At 43.9% G+C, this 20367-nt stretch overlaps 2 long non-coding RNA genes across 2 annotated transcripts in view; both read right to left on the bottom strand.

Annotated features, from left to right (window-relative positions):
- LOC310844884 overlaps nucleotides 1–20367 on the bottom strand; it is a 229374-nt gene that overhangs the window by 146703 nt on the left and 62304 nt on the right. The gene's annotated exons all lie outside the window — the stretch shown is intronic.
- On the bottom strand, nucleotides 1159–4861 carry LOC310852208. Its single transcript, XR_014568038.1, has 2 exons — nucleotides 4777–4861; nucleotides 1159–1605 (listed from the first exon to the last, which is right to left on the bottom strand). It is a non-coding gene; the product is annotated as an uncharacterized lncRNA (long non-coding RNA).

Genomic DNA, 20367 nt, shown 5'->3' with positions numbered 1-20367 from the left:
CAACTCCCATCATTCCTAGTTAGCAAGACCAGTGGTGAGGGATGATGGGAATTGTAGTCTGAAAACAGCTGGAGACCCAAGTTTGGGAAACACTGATCTAGATCCATCTCTCTGGCTTATGTGGCCACCGAGCTTTGCCTGAACTGAATTTCAAAGTTACTACAGAAATTCTTCCACAGGCAAAGCATCTCGGTTATATAGTTTCAATAAGGCCAGCAAAATTTCTCAAGCTTGTTTCCTGTATTTCCAGGCAATTGTGTAAAGCAAAATTGCAAGGAAATTTGGTAGCCTTTCCATTAAAGTTACCAGATTTTTTTCAATGAATCCGAGGACACTTTTCAATTTCTTACTAAATAGATGGATTTTGTCAGGGGACTGATTTGTAAATCTGGGGACTATCCCTGGGAAACGGGGACGTCTGATAACCTTATCCTCCATGGACAAAACATTTGGCAATTTTCAAAGTAGGCCAAATGAGTTTTGATAGGAATCATAAACAGTGTGGGGGTTTGGGGGAATTTGAGGGGAGGGGAGGGATACACCCCATCCCTGGTTAGTTGCCAGGTTTGCCTGAAGCAAATTTAAGCACAAACTTGAATGTTCCTCTTAGTGCAAAGCATTCAAATAATCCTGAAAAAACAAAACAAAATTACAACCACCTGCTTGTCCATTTTTTGATGGATACGTTTCAATATTTGCTGTGTGAGTGAGGAAGTAGGCTTAGATCACTCTTGGGGGGGGGGGATATTCCTTGAACTCAGCTGATTGGAGCAATTGCAAGCCTGTGTCCCAGTGACTAGCTTTGTGATCTTTTTTGAGCAGTTATGAGCTACCTTTACTTCTGGAAAGTTTGAGAAATAATATGCAAGGCTCCATTCTTTAGCTTCCAAGTTGACTTCAACGTACTAGTTAGGGTTGTCAATTTTGCACTCACTGTCGAAAAAGAAAAAAAATGCATCACTCCAAAAAGAGGAGAACAGAGGACATTGATAGGCACAGAATTCACAAATGGTGATTTATATTTATAGGTGCTAATGGAGAAATAATTCCTATAATTTAAGGACATAGATAGTGTGTGCTACCCTAGAAGAGAATATCTGTAGGTGAGCAACGTCAAGGTCCCTGCTCTCCGTGTGTGTGTGTGTGTGTGTGTGTGTGTGTGGAGTTCTTTATCTATTACCCCCTTTAAATAAAGTACACCTTCAGAGCACTGTCTTCTGTCATCCTTTCAGAATAGAGGGTTGTCCTCTTTAAAGCAGTATGATGTAGCCCCCATAGCGGTGGTAGATATTTAAAGCCCTAGTGCTGGTAGATAGTTAAAGTTAAGCAGGGTCTTGTCACACCACCCCAATACTTTCCTGCTTCCTTAGACCAGCAGATTGAGTGTTGATCTGCCTCCCGTCCTTTGTGTCAGCAAACAATAGCGCCCTACAGGAAAGGTTGCAGATTTGTGGGGCTACAAATAAAATTAAAGAAGCTCATTTTGTTGTTGCTGCTGCCGCTGTTTTGACCTGGAAAGCTGACATACAGTGTAACCTTGCATCTCCCTTGTTATGAAGTCTTCACATCGCTGTTCTGAACAGAAACCGTAGCTGTATCATCAACCTGCAGCAAGAAAGAGACAAGCACAAAGCATGTTTGTTACTGGGCCCCCCAAGGGGTTGAGTTTTCCTCCTTGTACTTTTCCTAATTTTAAAGAAAATTTAACAAGGAAATGAAATACTTGAAATGCTGGGAGGAAATGAAGGATCACATGCAATCCCGCCTCTGAGCACAAATTTTATAAATAGACACTCTGGCAAACATCAAAGAAATTGCTGCAGAGAGAAACTAACTGATCATGTATATTTTACATTGCCCGTTTATTCTGAACAGAGTTAGCCCCATACTGCCAGTTAACTCTGAAAGAGCAAGTAAAACACTGCCCACTTGGGACATTAGAAAATTCTCTTCTCCTCCCCCCCCCCCCAGACCATATGTATTCTTCCTCCAATCCATTAATTGAACATAGACACACTTTACATAACCTGTATACATAATCTGAAAAACATGGGCAAAATGAATTGACCTAAGCTAATGAAATATTCCTAGAGGCATCTAGAGGTAAGGAAACCAAGGGTACTAATGGGACAAAATAAAGTAGATGAATGTAAGAAAAGTCTTGGTGTTTTTGTTGTTGTTAGTCATTTAGTCATGTCCAACTCTTCGTGACCCCATGGACCAGAGCACGCCAGGCACCTCTGTCTTCCACTGCCTCCCGCAGTTTGGTCAAACTCATGCTGGTAGCTTCAAGAATACTGTCCAACCATCTCGTCCTCTGTTGTCCCCTTCTCCTTGTGCCCTCCATCTTTCCCAACATCAGGGTCTTTTCCAGGGAGTCTTTTCTTCTCATGAGGTGGCCAAAGTATTGGAGCCTCAGCTTCAGGATCTTTCCTTCCAGTGAGCACTCAGGGCTGATTTCCTTAACAATGGATAGGTTTGATCTTCTTGCAGTCCCATGGGACTCTCAAGAGTCTCCTCCAGCACCATAAGTCAAAAGCATCAATTCTTCGGTGATCAGCCTTCTTTATCAAGCCAAAAGCCACTGTAGCCCAGCATCTTGTTCTCACAATTGCTTTTGTTGAACTCGTTCCCAACTTTATGAAACCTTTTTCTTCTGAAAGAACACCGTGAAGTTTGAATGCTCCTTCAGCAAGAGAAATGTGTTTCCCATTCTCCGTTTAGTTACTCATGTTCTCTGGAACCAACATGGCAGTCACATTCTAAACCAGGGATGCCCAACTTCTGCATTCTTGAGGGCCACCCCTATTGCCAGACGAAAAGGAACCAAAAGAGTATTTTGTCATTCAGCCACATGTGGTTTGGCTCTATAGCAGACTCTGTAGAAGTTGCTGAATTCTAACTCCCCTCAACCCCAGTAAGTCAGGGATGGTGGGAGTTGTAGTTCATTGATAAGTGGAGGGCCAAAGGTCCCCCACACCTGCTCAGTAAGAAAGCTCGCACCACCCACATACCCCCTCAACACATTATTTCTCTACCGTTTGGAATGGTGACTGAAAGGAAGATGGATTTCAGACCAAGATGGAGAACTGAGGCAGTGGAGAAAGGCCAAAAGTCAGAAGGAATGCTAAGAGTATAATTAAGTCTTGAAATTGGAGGCAGGGGGACTCTGAGAGCCAGTGTGGTGTAGTGGTTCAGAGCGGTGGATTCGTAATCTGGGGAACCGGGTTCGCGTCTCCGCTCCTCCACCTGCAGCTGCTGGGTGACCTTGGGCCAGTCACACTTCTCTGAAGTCTCTCAGCACCACTCACCTCATAGAGTGTTTGTTGTGGGGGGAGGAAGGGAAAGGAGAATGTTAGCCGCTTTGAGACTCCTTAAAAGGGAGTGAAAGGTGGGATATCAAATCCAAACTCCTCTTCTTCTTCTTCTTCTTCTTCTTCTTCTTCTTCTTCTTCTTCTTCTCATAAATCCTCAGAACCATGCTGGCCAGTTGGTTCCCTTCCACCCCAAAAGGATGCTATGGAAGCAGTCGTTGTTTCAGTCAAGAGATTTCTGAAGTGAAAATTGCATAGGTATTTCCTTAGCCATAAAAAAAATGGAAAGGAAAGGAAACAGGGAAAAGATCTGCCTCTAAATAGTAGATGTCTGTTTCTTATTATTAAAGATGCAAAAACCAGGAGCTAATTTCATTGAGACTAAAACAATTTATCCCTCTGGCTAATCTCTGGCTGGAAGGAAACTGTCTCAGGTGAGTAATGTTACTCAAATGAGTAACATTTCATGCCTTGACCATCATTTGACACAGAGCAAAACAGTAAGCATCTAATTAGTACCATGGAAATCTGGCTCACATATGTGTAAGCGCTGAACTCTTGAAAGAAACCATACTGGTTATGAATCCTTGAAAATAAAATATACAAGACTGAAAGAGGCTCAACTCCTTCTCACTTTTTTATTTTTCTTGAGGGAAATAATCTCCTTTTTCACATTTGTAATGAAAGGGGCAGAGTTTAAGGATAGAGAAGAATTTTGTATAGTTCCACATTTTTCAATGACCTAACCTAATTTGTGTTGGAAATGCAACAGCAGAGATCATTCCATGTGTAAGTAGAGGACTAGCATGTGTGGCTTTGCTTTGTTTCATCTTCATCAGAGATCTCTTCTTGTGTTCCCATGTATAATATGTGTTTTATCTCTCCCCGTGATACTGAGGGAGGAAATCAGACCGTGTCAACATTGGGAGAAGAAAGATGGACAGGTAAGCATTGCCATGTCTCTCTGTCCTTAGTACCTACCCTGGAAAAGTCGAAGAAATAAGCAAAGCAACATAGAAGGCAGCTTTGGCAACTCCACCCAAGCAATCTGGGCAGCTGCCCAGGGCCCTGGCACTGCAAAGGGGCCCACAGGCATCTTTCTGCATGGGCCCTGACACAGCTCCTTCTGTCAGGATGAATGTGAATGACACAGCAGCTCCCAAAGCCAAATGCAAGAACAAAAGTAAATTATCAGCGTGCCCTGAATCTCTGATGCCGTTCCAAATCTTGGACCCCACTGGCAACAGAGGCTGAAATTTTGAAGGTCTTTTCCTCAAGGCCCATGGATTCCTGGAGCTGGGCCTTATAGGAAGGCGGGCAGAGAGGGTAAGGAAATCCAATATGGAATCAATGGAACAGTTACTGCTTCTTCCATCTATGCTAGGACTAAGAGTAACAGATGGACCACACGCTGCATCCAAGACGTCAAGGCCTTTCCTATAGCCACCACAGGGCAACTCACCATCAGCCAGTCATTGTGGATGGAGACTGCAGACCATGAGTTGGCCCAGTCTTGCTTTAAGGGGCCTGGATGCCTAAGGAATGGATTGCTGAACCACCTGTTCAGTGGAATGGTGAGCCAGTCAATTGCAATTCCAGCATCAAAAAATGGCAGGGTAACATGAGAAATTATCATACTGTGTGTCATACACTCAATTTAAAGCAGGAATGGGGAAGCTGTCTCCAGATGTTTTGTTGGATGACTACAACTCCCATCATCCCTGACTATTGGCTGTGCTGGTCGGGGTTGATGGTAGTTGGAGTCCAACAAGATCTGCCTGAAATGCTCCTTTGGATGTTACTTATAGTGGCACAGGAATAGTGTCAACATAACTCTTTCCAGCTTATTGTAACAGTGGTGGAAGTCCATGTTGTGGGGGGTACTCCACTTTCTACATCAGCCTAGACACTTTTGATTACAGTGGTATGAACTTAATTCGCTCCGGAGGTCCGTTTGTAACCCGAAACCATTCTTCACATGAGGCACGCTTTCACTAATGGTGCCTCCCGTTGCTGCTGCACCGCCAGCGCACGACTTCCGCTCGCATCCCAGGGCAAAGTTCACAAAAAGCGGCATCCACTTAGCGGAGCTCGTAATCCGAAGCATTTGTAAGGAGGGCAGTACGTAACAAGAGGCTCCACTGTATTCTTGTCATGCATGGATGTCTGTTGTTTTTGAGCAGTGCGAGAAGTAGTCACATGACAGGCACTCCCATGCCTCTAAAAAAATTGGACCATAGAGTTGGAAGGAACCGTGGGGGCCACCTAGTCCATACCCCATGAATACAGGAATCCTTTTTGCCCAGCGTGGGGCTCAAACACACGACCCTGAGATTCAAGTCCTTTCAACTAGAAGAAGTAGCAATTGGACCTGGAACCTCATACAAGCAAAGCATGTGCTCTACAACTGCAGTTACCAATTATAAGGAAGACCATAAAAAGATCCTGGTGGACCAGGCCAATGGTCCATCTAACCGAACATCCTGTTGTTGCTGTGGCCAGCTGAATGCCTCTGCGAAACCTGCAAGCAGGACCCAAGCACAAGAGCACTCTCCCCTTCCAAAGTTTTCAGCAACTGGTGTTCAAAAGCATCACTGCCCGTGGAGATGGAACACATGGCACATTGATGCACCACCCAGATCTAGTTTCATTCGGCTTCTTGCTGCCTTCCAGAAGGCAACCGGGTTGTTGTATTTATTTGAGCTAGTGACTTTCTTATTCTTTATGAGCCACCTTGTGCTGAACATCACCAGCATGTTTTAAATATTGTAGAGGACAGGGCCAGATTAAGACCTTTACAGGCCTTAAGCACTTAAAGGATTTTGGTGCCCCCACTTATATATCTAATTCAGCCAACATGACTAAGATAAAAATGGTTGGCATTGCGTGGGGGAAAGGGGTGTTGTTACATCTCCTGTGGGTGGGAACCATGAAAGTGTCTTAAAGATTATTTGGAACTTGTATTCCTGCTGTAAAGCACTGAGAAGTTCCTACAGAATGTTTCAGCAGACATTTGCCACTTTCCAGTATTTTTCTTCTGGACTAGGAGGATGAGGAAAAGAAGGTTACTAAAGTCCCTCAGTAAAGGTGACAAAGAGAGAAAGAGAGGAAGAGAGAGGAAGAGAGAGGGAAAAGGCAAATAAATACCATCAGAAGCTGCAGATTACATCCGCTTAAATAAAATAGATAATGTGTGCCCTGAGAGCTGACCTTTACCATACAAAGGAAGGTTATATTTCAGAGCTTATTTCCTTGCTGTGCTTATTTGTATTGAAAGTAATGTCGTTAATGCACAATGAAGGGGGGGGGAGGGAGAGACTTGACTAGCCTCAGTATTTACTGCATTTCTGTTCTCAGAAAATGCTCCGAAATGCCACCGTGATAGCGAAGGTGGCTGAGGTGACTGTTCCCCCTGGAAAGGGGGAGAGTTTTCCAGGTGAAAACATGCATTTTCTCCCCTGAAAAGTTGCTGGTGTTTCAGACTACCTTTTATTCTGTATCACCTTGACTTTTGCACTGTGTTTTCAGCACAAACGCCCCCGCTCCCAGTTTGGACTGACAGCAAAAAGTTGTTCCTCCAGTGCTCTCCTAGACCAGACTTATTTATTCTCATTAATTATTATTTCCATTTGTGTGCCACTTTTCCAACCCGCACCCCACTGAAAGAAGCAGCTCACAACACAACCGTAATAAATGGATAATTACAATTGCAGTCTAATGCTAATTCCTAATATGACGATCCAGATAAAGAACTCATTTTGGTAATATGGACATGAAAGCATTCTAAAAGAATATTAAATTGTTCAGGTCCACGACTGCACCATAAAGAGACTGGTTGAGAATAGACCATCAATCATTAAAACACATCAATTGATATCAGTTCATTAAAATATATAAACCAGAATCAGATATGATAAACATTTCCAGAGGAGTCAGATTTTATAACCAGCAACCAGCTGGTTATGACAATAATATAACTTGACTCAGTTGGCAGAGCATGAGGCTCTTAATCTCAGGGTCTGAGACTCACACTGGGCAAAAGATTCCTGAATTGCAGGGGCCTGGACATCATGGTCCTTTCTAACTCTAGGTTCTATACCCCAAGAATACTTAGCATTTGCATAGCACCTATCCTGAACTTTAAATGTGCTTCCCTATCAGCAATCTGTACAACTGTGTAAGGTAAACCAGTTTATCTTCCCCATCTTCGAGGTGAGAGAGTAGAGGCAGAGACAAAAATAATTGTGCTTGCCTATGTTGTGGTTCCTTCCAGGACCGTCTTTACCCAGGGTGCGAGGGGTGCGGGACACCCGGGCTCCAGATTCTAGGGGGCGCCAGGCACTCACCGCTGAAGCCTCCTAAGCTCTTAACTATATACCTGTTATGAAATAATAAATAATTTTGATCAAGCTAGAAGAACAAAATGCATATATACAGTGGTACCTCAGGTTACATACACTTCAGGTTACAGACTCCGCTAATCCAGAAATAGTACCTCGGGTTAAAAACTTTGCTTCAGGGTGAGAACAGAAATCATGTTCCGGCGGGGCAGCGGCAGCAGGAGGCCTCATTAGCTAAAGTGGTGCTTCAGGTTACGAACAGTTTCAGGTTAAGAACAGGCCTCCAGAACGAATTAAGCACTTAACCCGAGGTAACACTGTACCTAGGTATTACCAAAATGTTTACCTACTGTTTCACTAAAGGACTTTCGACTTTGTGTGCTCATTTACCAAAGATGTGCCGTGCCAGCGGTGGTGCTTCTCATTGACAATGGTGGCACGTGTCAGACTCAACAACGGAGCTTGTCATTCACAACAGCGCCATGCACGCGAAATTGGGGGCGCATCTTTGCACCCTGGCGGCACATATGCTAAAGACAGTGCTGATTCCTTCACACTCTTAGCTACTTTTATACAGGGCAAAGTATCCTCTGGCACACCCTATCCTAAACGGGTCGGCCCCTGCATATGGATTTCTCTGGCAGGTAGGTATGAGCTGCCCTGTTAAGTGCCCCCCAGTACCCCACTCCTCTGGGAACTGCAGGATATATAAAATGGCAGCTGGCAGACCCAGCCCAATGGGTAGGGGAGGGATTGCATACACCCCCAAATTGGAAAGCACCCCAATGAAAACACCTCTGTCCCCACGCTCCCCACAACCAGATATTTTATTTTGAAATCCACACCCAGTGAATAGCCTTGCTAAACGGAAGACGCTGGTCATTCAGTAGGGAGAGGAAATCCAAGTTGCTCACTTCAGAGGCTGGGTCCCTTTCCTGCTCATTAAGTGGCTGGAGCATGGAATGCGCAGCTCTTTCACCAAGTCCTCCACTGCGGTGCCCTCTGGACACTGCATATTACCAGGTCTCCTCTGGTGGTTTCAGCACTGTGTATTATTTGAGGGTAAGCTAATCCCACAGCAATTCATCTCCGTCCAGGTATGCGCATACCTCTTTCCCACATAAAGGCATCTGAGTAGCTCTTTGAAGTCATTACTGACCCTCAGGGGGCAGAGGAAGGCCCTGCTGCGCTGTTTGTGCTTTTTCATAATGTATTAAATGTTCCCGATCATTTCCTTTGTGCGGCCAAAGACATAATGAAGCTCGAGGCTGGGTTCATCTGCGGAATTCTGCCTTCTGCCTTTACAAGTGAAGAAGCACAGCTGGCAGGAGGAAAGAGAGAGAGGGGTCCAGAAAGGAAGGATGCTAGGCGATAGGATGGACCAGGAGCTGGAGAAAGGGGGCAACTGGACTCATTATCGGTGCCCCCCTTCTCCACGAGATAGCCTGTGACATGTTACAAAAGCATCCAAGCCACCGAAAGTGGTTGTCAGATTGTTTTAGAGATCAGGAGTGGCATCTGAAATTGGCCTGCATTGCAGGGGAACAAAATGTGACATCAAACTAAGCCTGTGTACGCAGCCCTGCTTGACTGCATAGGGGTCTTGTGTTGGGGAGAGGAGAAACGTGAGCTGTCTTTATAGATTGGAAGTACTTTCCCTGCACCACTTCCAGGTTCCTTGTCACTCATAATATCCGATGAAATGCTTCATGAACCAATCATGCAGCTGCCCTGAAAATCTTCCAGAGGAGCTGTCAAACACCCTATTAACACACTTACTGACACTGGCCACAGATGACTGTCTTTCTAACATGCCAGACTCAAAGTATAAATAGTTTTGTTGTAGGATTTACTCAGCACAATTGAATATTAAAGCCCTAAATAAATAATGCCACATTTTTACTTTAAAACATTAAAAATGAAAATCTGTATGGGCTCAGCTCGGGATAATTCTTTCATTTAGCCAGAAGATTTAGACATGTCTTGATTGTTCACATCTAGTTGTGGGGAGCAGAATGGATGTTGCACACCCACATAATATAAACTCCGGTTTTTAGATGACTCCAGCACAAACTTTTTTCACATAGCCAAACTACTAATAGTCACTTCTCCTGAAGCAGCCACACTAATCTTTAATATTCCATGACCAATCCTTCTCCCCCAGAAGTCGTGATATTTATGAACATCCCATGACACCACAGCACCTCAGCCTGTCATTGTTAGTCATTCTGCCATTCTTTAGAAGAAAGTTTAAGTTGTAAACACACAGGGGCACTGCTGTTTGACAGGCACCATTTCAGTATAGGACTCCTTTCATTTTAGAGGGAATTAGGAGAATTTTCACACCAAAGCTAATAGGTGCAATAACAATTGAGGGGGAAAAGAATATTGAGTTAAAATTTAAATTATGCTGTAATCCTATACTTTCTTGGGGGGAAATTCTGTTGAAATCAGTGTTACGCATTTCAGGATGAAGGAATGTGGTTAATAACATAGCGTTGATATGAAATATAGAAATGTTTTGATTGGTAAATGTGTAATATGGGAGACAGAGCTCCCCCCATCCCGCTAATCAGAATTTAGTTCTCACATCCTTTCTTTTTTAATAATTTTTATTAATTTTGGAAATGTATAATTGAAATTAATTATGATTTGATATAATTTGATACTGTAATAATGTGGCCCGCATTGCAGTGTTATTAATGAAAAATAATAATTCTCACATTCTGTGCCTCCGTCCCCCAAATGTATTTCTAGGTGCCCTCGTTGTTTTGAACGGAAGCTTTTCAATCGCCATCCCCTCCATTTTGTAACTACATTTAAAGTTAATAGTAGCCTTCAGTCCAACCGAACCAGGGCACACAATAATGATTCCATGCAAGTAAAAATTCTAAGCAAATGTGGGGCTTCCTTGCTAGGTGAAACACCTGGAGATCATGAGGGGAACAAAGAGACTTTCAGTTGATTGTCAGCATTTTCCAGTGAGGTTAAAAAATGTGACATGATGGTTGCCTAAGGTTTCGTGTTAAAGCAGGGCTGAGGAGAAGCTGTGGAACTCCAGATGTTGTTAGACTCCAACTCCCATCAGCCCCAGTCAGCATGGCCAGTGGCCAGGGATGATGGGAGTTGTAGTGAAGGACCACAGTGTTCCCACCCTAACTAGAATTTTGAGGTTCTTCTTCAAGTGAGTCATCTGACAAAGCAGAATAATTTCTAACTCTCTATTAATATTAGGCAGCAAGACACCTTCATTGCACTGTTTCTGGCACCCGTTGAAAGCTTTTTTGTTTTGTTTAGACAACCCTGCCCAGCTGTATGTGTGTATATAGTTTACTATTTTCAATGTCTGTTTTTAATGAATATTTTATATTAGCTTATGTAAACAAGCTTCCTTTTTTATTAACTGCAATAAAAATCCTGCAAAATAAATAAAATATAAGTGCCTCCCCTAATTCACCACCAAAGTAGTGTTGGATTTGGGGAGGGGCATGGCCAACTCAACATTAAATAAAACTGCAGAACTTTCTCATCCCAAAATAAACAGACAAACTGTTGGTCTTTCATATTTTTTTCCTGAGTAAGTCTTCAGGCTTACTGGGGCTGCGCGCACAGCCACCCATTTAAAACACATTTTGCCCCCAAATAATTTACAGAGCTACAATCTTGTGATTCTCTAAGAGCTGGATGAGATGTCAATGTGCCTTAACTGTATTGTGTGTACGCAGCCTGGGACTGAAATGAATCCATGGAGGCAGTTGCAGAGAAAATTGTGAACTCTAGCCAAGTGACTCCAGAATTATATTTCTTCCCCTCAACTCTCCTGTTGTTTATTTTACTAGGGGGCAAATGAAGTACACAAGTGCTTAAGCCACAAGAAGGCATTCATTTCACATCTCCCCCCCCCTCAAGATCCAATTTATTCTATTACTAAATAGTGCCAAAGGTAATGTATTTAAAAGAGATGTTGAAGTGATCAGGTTAAAATTTATGTTCACTAAAGGAAAGAGGTGGCTTAATTGAATTGGCGCACTTAACTCATTAACCCTTTGCCTCTAGGACTAATAAGGATGAACTCCTCGTTGCTAATAATCACAAAGGTACAAAGTTGCGCTTTTCATCCCTGCTTGGAAAAAAAGCGAGAGGGAGGGGAGGAGGCATAAAAGGGAGGGAGGGAGGGAGAGAGTGAGAATATGCTCAGCCGGATGGACTTTGCTTGCTTGTAAAATCTTGAAATGAATTTCATTAATATGAATTCTTCCCATTTGAAGTGCAAGTATATTGAGGAAGTTGGTACCTTTCCTGGCAGCCTAAATGCATTGCCAGCCACAGAAGTTGTGTACCCCATGCTGGTTTCTCTGGCTCCACCAGTTGCATGCCCTCCAACATTTCTCTGATGAAAATAGGGATGTCCTATTCCGCAATCATCATCATCATCCTTTTATTATTTATATTCCACCCATCTGGTTGCCCCAGCCGCTCAGGGTGGCTTTCAACATATATAAAACCATAATAAAACAATAAAATTAAAAAGCTTCCCTATACAGAGCTTCCCTATACAGACCAAACCTAGACAGCATCTTAAAAAGCAGAGACATCACCTTGCCAACAAAGGTCCGTATAGTTAAAGCTATGGTTTTCCCAGTAGTGATGCATGGAAGTGAGAGCTGGACCATAAAGATGGCTGATCGCCGAAGAATTGATGCTTTTGAATTATGGTGCTGGAGGAGACTCTTGACCGTCCCATGGGCTGCAAGAAGATCAAACCTATCCATTCTGAAGGAAATCAGCCCTGAGTGCTCACTGGAAGGACAGATCTTGAAGCTGAGGCTCCAATACTTTGGCCACCTCATTATAAGAGAAGACTCCTTGGAAAAGACCCTGATGTTGGGAAAGATCGAGGGCACAAGGATAAGGGGATGACAGAGGATGAGATGGTTGGACAGTGGTCCCGAAGCTACCAGCATGAGTTTGACCAAACTGCAGGAGGCAGTGGAAGACAGGGGTGTCTGGCATGCTCTGGTCCATGGGGTCACAAAGAGTCGGACACAACTAAACGACTAAACAACAACAACATACAGAGATGTGGTATAGTTTTTTATTGCCTTGGCTCGGGGGTTGCATAAGTCCATACCCTCCAACACTTCTCCTATGAAAATAGGGATGTCCTAAGGTAAAGCAGGACAATCCAGGATCCAGAAATGGGAATAGCTTCTGTAAATCCTTGACTGTACCTGCAAAATAGAGACACATGGAGGGTCAACAGCTGTGATGTGGACATGCAGGGACAGCCAAGCACTGACATGGAATGAAATCACTGGTACATAGATAAGTGGGACCTGCCACACCATGCACTTTAAGGGCATTGCTCCCCCCAAAGCATCCTGGGAACTGTGGTTTACTCCTCAAAGAGATAAAATTCCAAGTACCGTTAACAAACCACAGTTCCCAGGATTCTCTGGGGAAAGCCGGCTTTTAAGAAGTTTAATCAGGACATTCTTCCCCAATGTGGTGAGATGTATTGGGTTCTCCCCCCCTTAAATTATGATAATTATTTCTAAATTGGCATCTAGTCACATAAATTAGCATATGCAAATTGGTGTCCTCTTTCAGCCTCCATTTCTAGTGATGTATTTGCACTCCTTTTTTGGCAGTGTGGAGATTCAACTTTGATATAAATAACATTGCAAAAATAAAAGACGCCAGTACCTCTGCTAAATCTTGCCCTCATCATATCTTGCTCTGTCAATCTCTGGTTTTTAGCAGAGCACCTAATATTTCCGAAGATGCTTTCTACCTGCTAGTATCTCTCCTGCGCCTGACTTACTTTCTGAAGATTCTCTAATTATATTTCCTTAAATCAACCTTTAGCCTGTCCCAATGCTCAAACGGCTAAGCTGTCACAATTAATGCTCCTTTCAAAGGGCATCAAATAAAAAACTTTGCTTCCTGACAAAAAGGGGAAAAATCTATAAGATGAAACCAAAATGTATTCCATTAGAGAGCTACAGAGAGAATGAACTCCAATTAAGCTGGACTTAGAGATCAAATTCGCATTTGGTAGGTCAAGTTGAAAATCAGGATATTTTCTCTTCATTCAAAACTGATTTATGAAAAGTCTGAGATTCAGTGTCCCCAAAATGTTGGTCTTTGGGGGGAAGTAATTTACGGCCAAACTACAGTTGACATTGGCAGGGCAATTCAATACATGGCTACTCAGAAGTAAATCCTGTGGAGTTCAACAAAGTTTGCTCCTAACCTAAACAATCTGAAGTTGTGTCTTCTCTTTTTTTAAGAAAGTAAAATAGCATCTGCTGCTATCAGCCTCAAATCAGAATTGGGGCTTTAACCCTTTCCTATACACTATGTTCCCAACAATTTTTATATTTGGCTGTCTGCATGGGGGTGGGGGGAGGGGGAGGACTTTTGTCAGAACTGCAGCGCAGGAAGGAAGGATTAACAGTCGTCTTCTTCTTTCTCTGGCGATCACTCGTAGCCAAGTAAGATTGTCTTCCATGAACACAGTCTTAACAGTGAGTTTGTAAGTGACTGTGGAGGCCAATTCTGGATCCACACATCCTTCCACAGTGGGGACATTGGTTTCTGGGCGGGAGTTGATCACAGTGTGGATTTGCCAAGTGTGCCTTCCTCTTAGCACATTTCTCCCTTGCGTCCTGAGTTCGAGTGACACCTTTGGTAAAGGCTGCTCTCCATCTGGAGCGCTCACAGGCCAGTCTTGCCCAGTTGTCAGTGTTTATACTACATTTTTTTTTAGATTTGCCTTGAGACAGTCTTTAAACCTGGTTAAGAGCGGTGGACTCGTAATCTGGTGAACCGGATTTGATTCCCTGCTCCTCCACATACAGCTGCTGGGTGACCTTGGGCTAGTCACACTTCTCTGAAGTCTCTCAGCCCCACTCACCTCCCAGAGTGTTTGTTGTGGGGGAGGAAGGGAAAGGAGATTGTTGGCTGCTCTGAGACTCCTTAGGGTAGTGATAAAGCGGGATATCAAATCCAAACTCCTCCTCCTCCTCTTGTTGTTGTTGTTGTTGTTGTTGTTGTTGTTGTTGTTGTTCTTGTTCTTCTTCTTCTTCTTCTTCTTCTTCTTCTTCTTCTTCTTCTTCTTCTTCTTCTTCTTCTTCTTTCCCTGCTTCAGAAATTCTGAAGAAGTTTTTGTATACCCTGTTGGAAGTCTTCCAGAGTGGCTGGGGCAACCCAGTCAGATGGGCAGGGTACAAAACAATTATGCTGCTGCTGCTGCTATGAGATCGCTGGCCACAGAAGCAAAGAGGAGAAGAGTCCACATGGGATGACAATATACAGCTGGCTGTTTGCGTTACAGGTTTCCTGCCCAACCAATCTGCTGCAGGTCCCTAGAAGAGGCATGGGAAATGCATTGGAGTTGCTGAACTACAACTCCCATTATCACCGGCCACTTGCTTTCCAGGGCTGATGGGAGCTGTACTTTGGGCACATCTGGATGGCTACAGGTCCCCACACCTGCCCTAGAGCTTCAGGGGTTATGGGCTAGATGTGCTTGACGCTATTCTCGGTGTTTCATTCAAGCGAAAGTTTCCACAAATCTACGAGGCAGCAATATAAACACAAAGGTGTTGCCTGCTTGCTGGGAAAATATGTGGTCTTTCTTTTCAATTGAGAAAGAGGATTTGCACGTTTGCAGTAGGCCCTGTTGAGCCCGAGTCTCTCGCATCAGATCTACTTCCCCTTGCCAATCTCTGTAATAAACACAGGGGGGGCCCTTCAGCATCATTATTATCATCACCTTGTTATTGCTGCTTCCTCTCCCCACCACCACCACCCCAGAACATTATGATATATTACCCCATTTCAGTGCAGTTTATGTTATTACATAAGTACTTCAAATGACAAACTCAAGCATACCGGGGTATCCCTGCAAAGCGCCTCGTAAACCGTAAATCATCTTAGGATAATTTGGAGCCTTGAAAAGATTCAAAGGTTTCAGAGTGGCTCAAAAATATAACTTTCCACTCTGCATGCTTTACACGACACCACCTTGGTTCGGCAATGTAGAAAGAGCAAAGATCGTCAACATATCGAAGAACTGTCGATCACGTCCATTTCTCATCATGTTTAATTTTTTATTTCCATGGCTCATACGAAGCTGCCTTATACCACTGGTCAGACCATTGGTCCACCTGGCTCAATACTGTCTACACTGGCTGGCAGCATCTCTTGAGGGTTTCCGACACACAACTTTCCCAGTTCTCTGTGGAGATGTCTGGGATTGAACCTGACTGGTATTACTACAGACTATGTTTGGGGGGGGGTATCTCCTAAACCCTCAAAATTAATAAATGCTAGGGTTTTGATTATTTGGGATGTGAAGGGGGGAATATAAGCTGCAGAGGAATTCCTGGGCTAGCTTATGCTAAAATGACCTGGCTAAGCTAGGGCCTTTCCCAGTAGTGATGTATGGAAGTGAGAGCTGGACCATAAAGAAGGCTGATCGCCAAAGAATTGATGCTTTTGAATTATGGTGCTGGAGGAGACTCTTGAGAGTCCCATGAACTGCAAGAAGATCAAACCTATCCATTCTTATGGAAATCAGCCCTGAGTGCTCACTGGAAGGACAGATCCTGAAGCTGAGGCTCCAATACTTTGGCCACCTCATGAGAAGAGAAGACTCCCTGGAAAAGACCCTGATGGTAGGAAAGATGGAGGGCACAAGGAGAAGGGGACGACAGAGGACGAGGTGTTCTCGAAGCTACCAGCATGACTTTGACCAAACTGCGGGAGGCAGTGGAAGACAGAAGTGCCTGGTGTGCTCTGGTCCATGGGGTCACGAAGAGTCGGACACGACTAAACGACTAAACAACAAAGCTAGGGCCATTAAGGTAAAGTTACCAGATGTCCCCGTTTCTCAGGGACAGTCCCCGGATTTACAAATCAGTCCCCATACAAAATCCATTGACGTTGAAAAGTGTCCCTGGATTCATTGAAAAAAATCTGGTAACCTTACATTAAGGAACAATAAAAGGCCATTGAGGGACATTGGCAAAGCAGGAGAACTATGCTTCCCAGGAAGCCACCATCTTCTGCTTTGACACTGGATAAGGTATTACCCAACTCTTGGGTGTGCAGCGTGACCTGATCTGTCTTCCTCATGGCGAACTAATGAGGATGCTCAGGTGAGTGGTAGGCAGGATGGTTAAAGCTGCAACCCTAAACACTTAGCAGGGCAGCCTTTGCTAATTTGGGATCCTCCTGACATTTTGGACCACAACCCCCATGAGTTCCAGCCATGCTGCTCATGGGAGTTGTAGTCCAACAATATCTGGAGGGCACCAGGTTGGCTGTACTAGGGAGTACACCCTGTTGGAGACAGTGTGGCTTCCTTCCAAATAATCATACACAAAACTGCACAATAAATACAACAACTTGTACTGCAAGGTTGCACTTGTGGCCTCAGATTTCCAAAGGAGATTTCTCTGAATGTCACTAAAAGAAATGCATTGTTCTCTTTCTCACTTCCTTTTTCTATATGCATTTCTGTCAAGGGCCACTTAGTTTTTCAGTATTTTGCACCAAGAATCGGGAGGAAATCTCTTTTCCATTGAAATGCTAATGGGAGAGTAAACTGTATAATAAGACTGCATCCCCTTTGGGCTCACGTATAATTTACACATAAAATGAAACAGCACATGCCCTTGTTTCCTAGCAAATTTGTTTAATTATCTTTCTTTAAAAGCTTTCTTTTTTTCAATTAATTTTCAATATCTTTTTTTTAAAAGGAATACAAAATGTCCATATACCTGATAATTAAATAATGTTTGGGGAATAATTAAATTATCTAATAAAGGAAATTTGTCCGGCTATGTAACATAACTAACACTGTGCAATGCTTTTGCTAATATCGCCTCATCACGAAAGAGTGTTAACAAAAAACAAAACAAAAAAGCACCCTCCCAGTGTTCTGGATTTCAGTCTAGCAGAGACTGTGCTGAAACTATGAAGTTTCTTCTGCCACAGTACTGGAATGAGAGAAGACCCTGCTTGCTGAAAGTCTCCCTTTCACCACTGATATTAGTTGCCAAAGTAAGGGGACCGTTGGTTTATATAGCCCTATTCAGTTGCTCTTTCTTGCAGTTAGAATCCCATCGGGGTAGATTGGGGCTCAGCTTGGTGGTCACACCTGTGCTACCATACATCTCCTGCAAGCCCCGCCCACCATTCTTCAGGTGGAAGTTCTGAAGCAGGGACATGAGCTGCTTCCCACGCGATTTAGAATCCTGGGGAACCAGAGTTCCATTGCATGCAGGGAATCTAACTTTGGCCACATTCACACCATACATTGAAAGCACTATGATGCCACTTTATACAGTCCTGGCCTCCCCACCCCCCCAAAGAATTCTGGGAGCTGTAGTTTGTGCTGAGAGTTGCTAGGAGACCCCTTTTTCATTCACAGAGCTACAATTGCAGAGTGGTTTAACAATCAACCCCTCTTCCCAGGAAACTCTAGGAACTAATTCTGGGAGTGGAAGATGCCTCAACAACTCTCAGCATCTTTAACCAACTGCAGCCCCCAGAATTCTTATGGGGGAGTTCGTGGCCATACAAAATGGCATCATAGTGCTTTAAATGTTGGCATGAATGTGGTCATTGACTCTTCTCTACAGACCTTCTTATGGAGGGGTGCAGGGTGGGACCAGCAGGGCATCTGTCAGCAGAACTTTTTACAGCATGGGTGGGGAATGGTGGCCCTCCAAATGTTGTAATACATCATCTTCCACCAGCCCCTTGTAACATGGCCAATGGACATAGATTATGGAATGTCTTGGGGGTAGTACCTCTGGTGGGGGACACGCCGTGCTCCTTCTGAGGTAGTATGTCCACCTTTTGTCCTCACCCTGCACACAGATCTCACTGTGGCTCCTAGAAGTTGTCAGCATGTGACAGCAGCCACACAAATGGATTTGACTGGCAGGCTAAACCAAGTGAAGGTAGTTGATGGGTCTCAAACCCTTGATGATTTAGGTGCCTGTCAACCTGGGAAGATAGTCCATAGAGAAGGAAAACGCCACTGCCTTGTAGGATATCTTCAGAAGAAGAAGAGGCCAAGGAGTAAACCCTGGAGTGTTGTCCCTAAGATGGTTAGATAGGGCCTGCAGCCAAGCTGGTGCCAAATGTATTGCTCTGTTTTCCTTTGGGCCACATCAGCAAGGCCAAGAGGGAGTCTTGTTGTCTGGGCAGCCTAGGACCTCCACACACACTGCCAATGGTTATGACTTGGGTGCTGCTAATGCAGTGATTTAACTTCACCCCCAGAGGCACACTCCATTGTCTTTCGAGACAGACAGATGCTAACAGTCCAACAATATCTGGAAGGCCACAGGTTCCCCATTTGGCCAATGAGAGGCTTGAGAAACAATGGTGCCTCAAATGGGCTTGTGAAATGGGCAGAGGGAGAAAGAGAGGGATTTCACTCAGACCTGGTTATAACCCTGGGAAGAAATGTTTCGTCATTCCAATGAAGGGTCAAGTTACTGGATTTTGTACCAGAAGAAGCTACCAGATAGTCTTCAAAGGCAGCTCTTCATACAGCAGGACTTGAAACTGACTATTGTAGTAGTCAGTTTCATGTGCTTTGCTGCCAGACATACCATACAAGGCACATTGCAGTGCTGATGGAAATGGGCAGTGTATGCAGTCCAGTTTCAAAGGAGACCTTAGATAGTCAGGGGAGCTGCAAGCACAACGTCAAGTATGTTAATAATACTAGCATTTAATGTGGTTGGGAAACCATTGGCGACTAATGTGCTGTGCAGGAAATGACAGGCAATATCTCTAGCAACTTAATTGTACTAGGGAGCCTGGCAAAGGGTAAACACAACAGCAATAATGTCTCAAAAATAAATATAGCTGTTGCGTTTGTAAGGGAAGCTTCATTTAATCGTTAAGAGATTAGATGTTCACAGCAGTGCATGAAATACAATCGGGTAATTAGGGGCTGAACTTCAAAAGTTTATATTGTTCCAGATGACATATGCTGCATGTGTTTATGTATGTGTGCACTGGGCTCAGAAGCAGGGTCCTTTGTTTTTTGCCAGGTTTTCAGAGAGTGTGAACAAAGTAAAGAGTCCATGATTAAATGGGCTTCGGTCAAGCTTGAACAACTTGTGAGCCATCAAGCTGAGTGTCACCCAGAAACCATGCACTGTGGTGTGCTGATCTTTGACAATACTCTGCCATGTTGTTGTTGTTTATAGTTCCAAGCAGCAAAAACAAGATGTTTGTTGAACATTCCGGGCCACTGTAAGCACATGAAATGTCTGCTGGATTAGACTAACGAAGATCAAGCTAAATCCCCATTCTCTTTCCTGTATTGGCCTCTTTGAAGCTTACAAGCAAGTCATGAAACAAGGCCCTTCCACTGCTTGATTGATTCACCCCGAACAGTAGGTGTGTAAAGGTATACTGCCACTAGATTTGGAGGGTCTATTTAGCTATTCAGCTCGATGACTCACCTATGACCCAGGGAATACCCAAAAGCTCAATTTATTTAGAATGCAGGTCTCACTCATTTGCCCTATTTATAGAATCATTGAATTGTAGAGTTGGAAGAGACCACAAGAACCATCTGGTCCAACCACCTGCAATGTAGGAACCTTTTGCCCAATGTGGGACTCAAACCCACAACCCTGAGATTAAGAGTCTCATGCTCTATCCTTATGGTT

Source organism: Podarcis gaigeae (genome assembly GCF_964106915.1).
Source record: "Podarcis gaigeae genome assembly, chromosome: 1".
Lineage (NCBI taxonomy): Eukaryota > Metazoa > Chordata > Lepidosauria > Squamata > Lacertidae > Podarcis > Podarcis gaigeae.
This window is presented reverse-complemented; position numbering and strand designations above follow the sequence as displayed.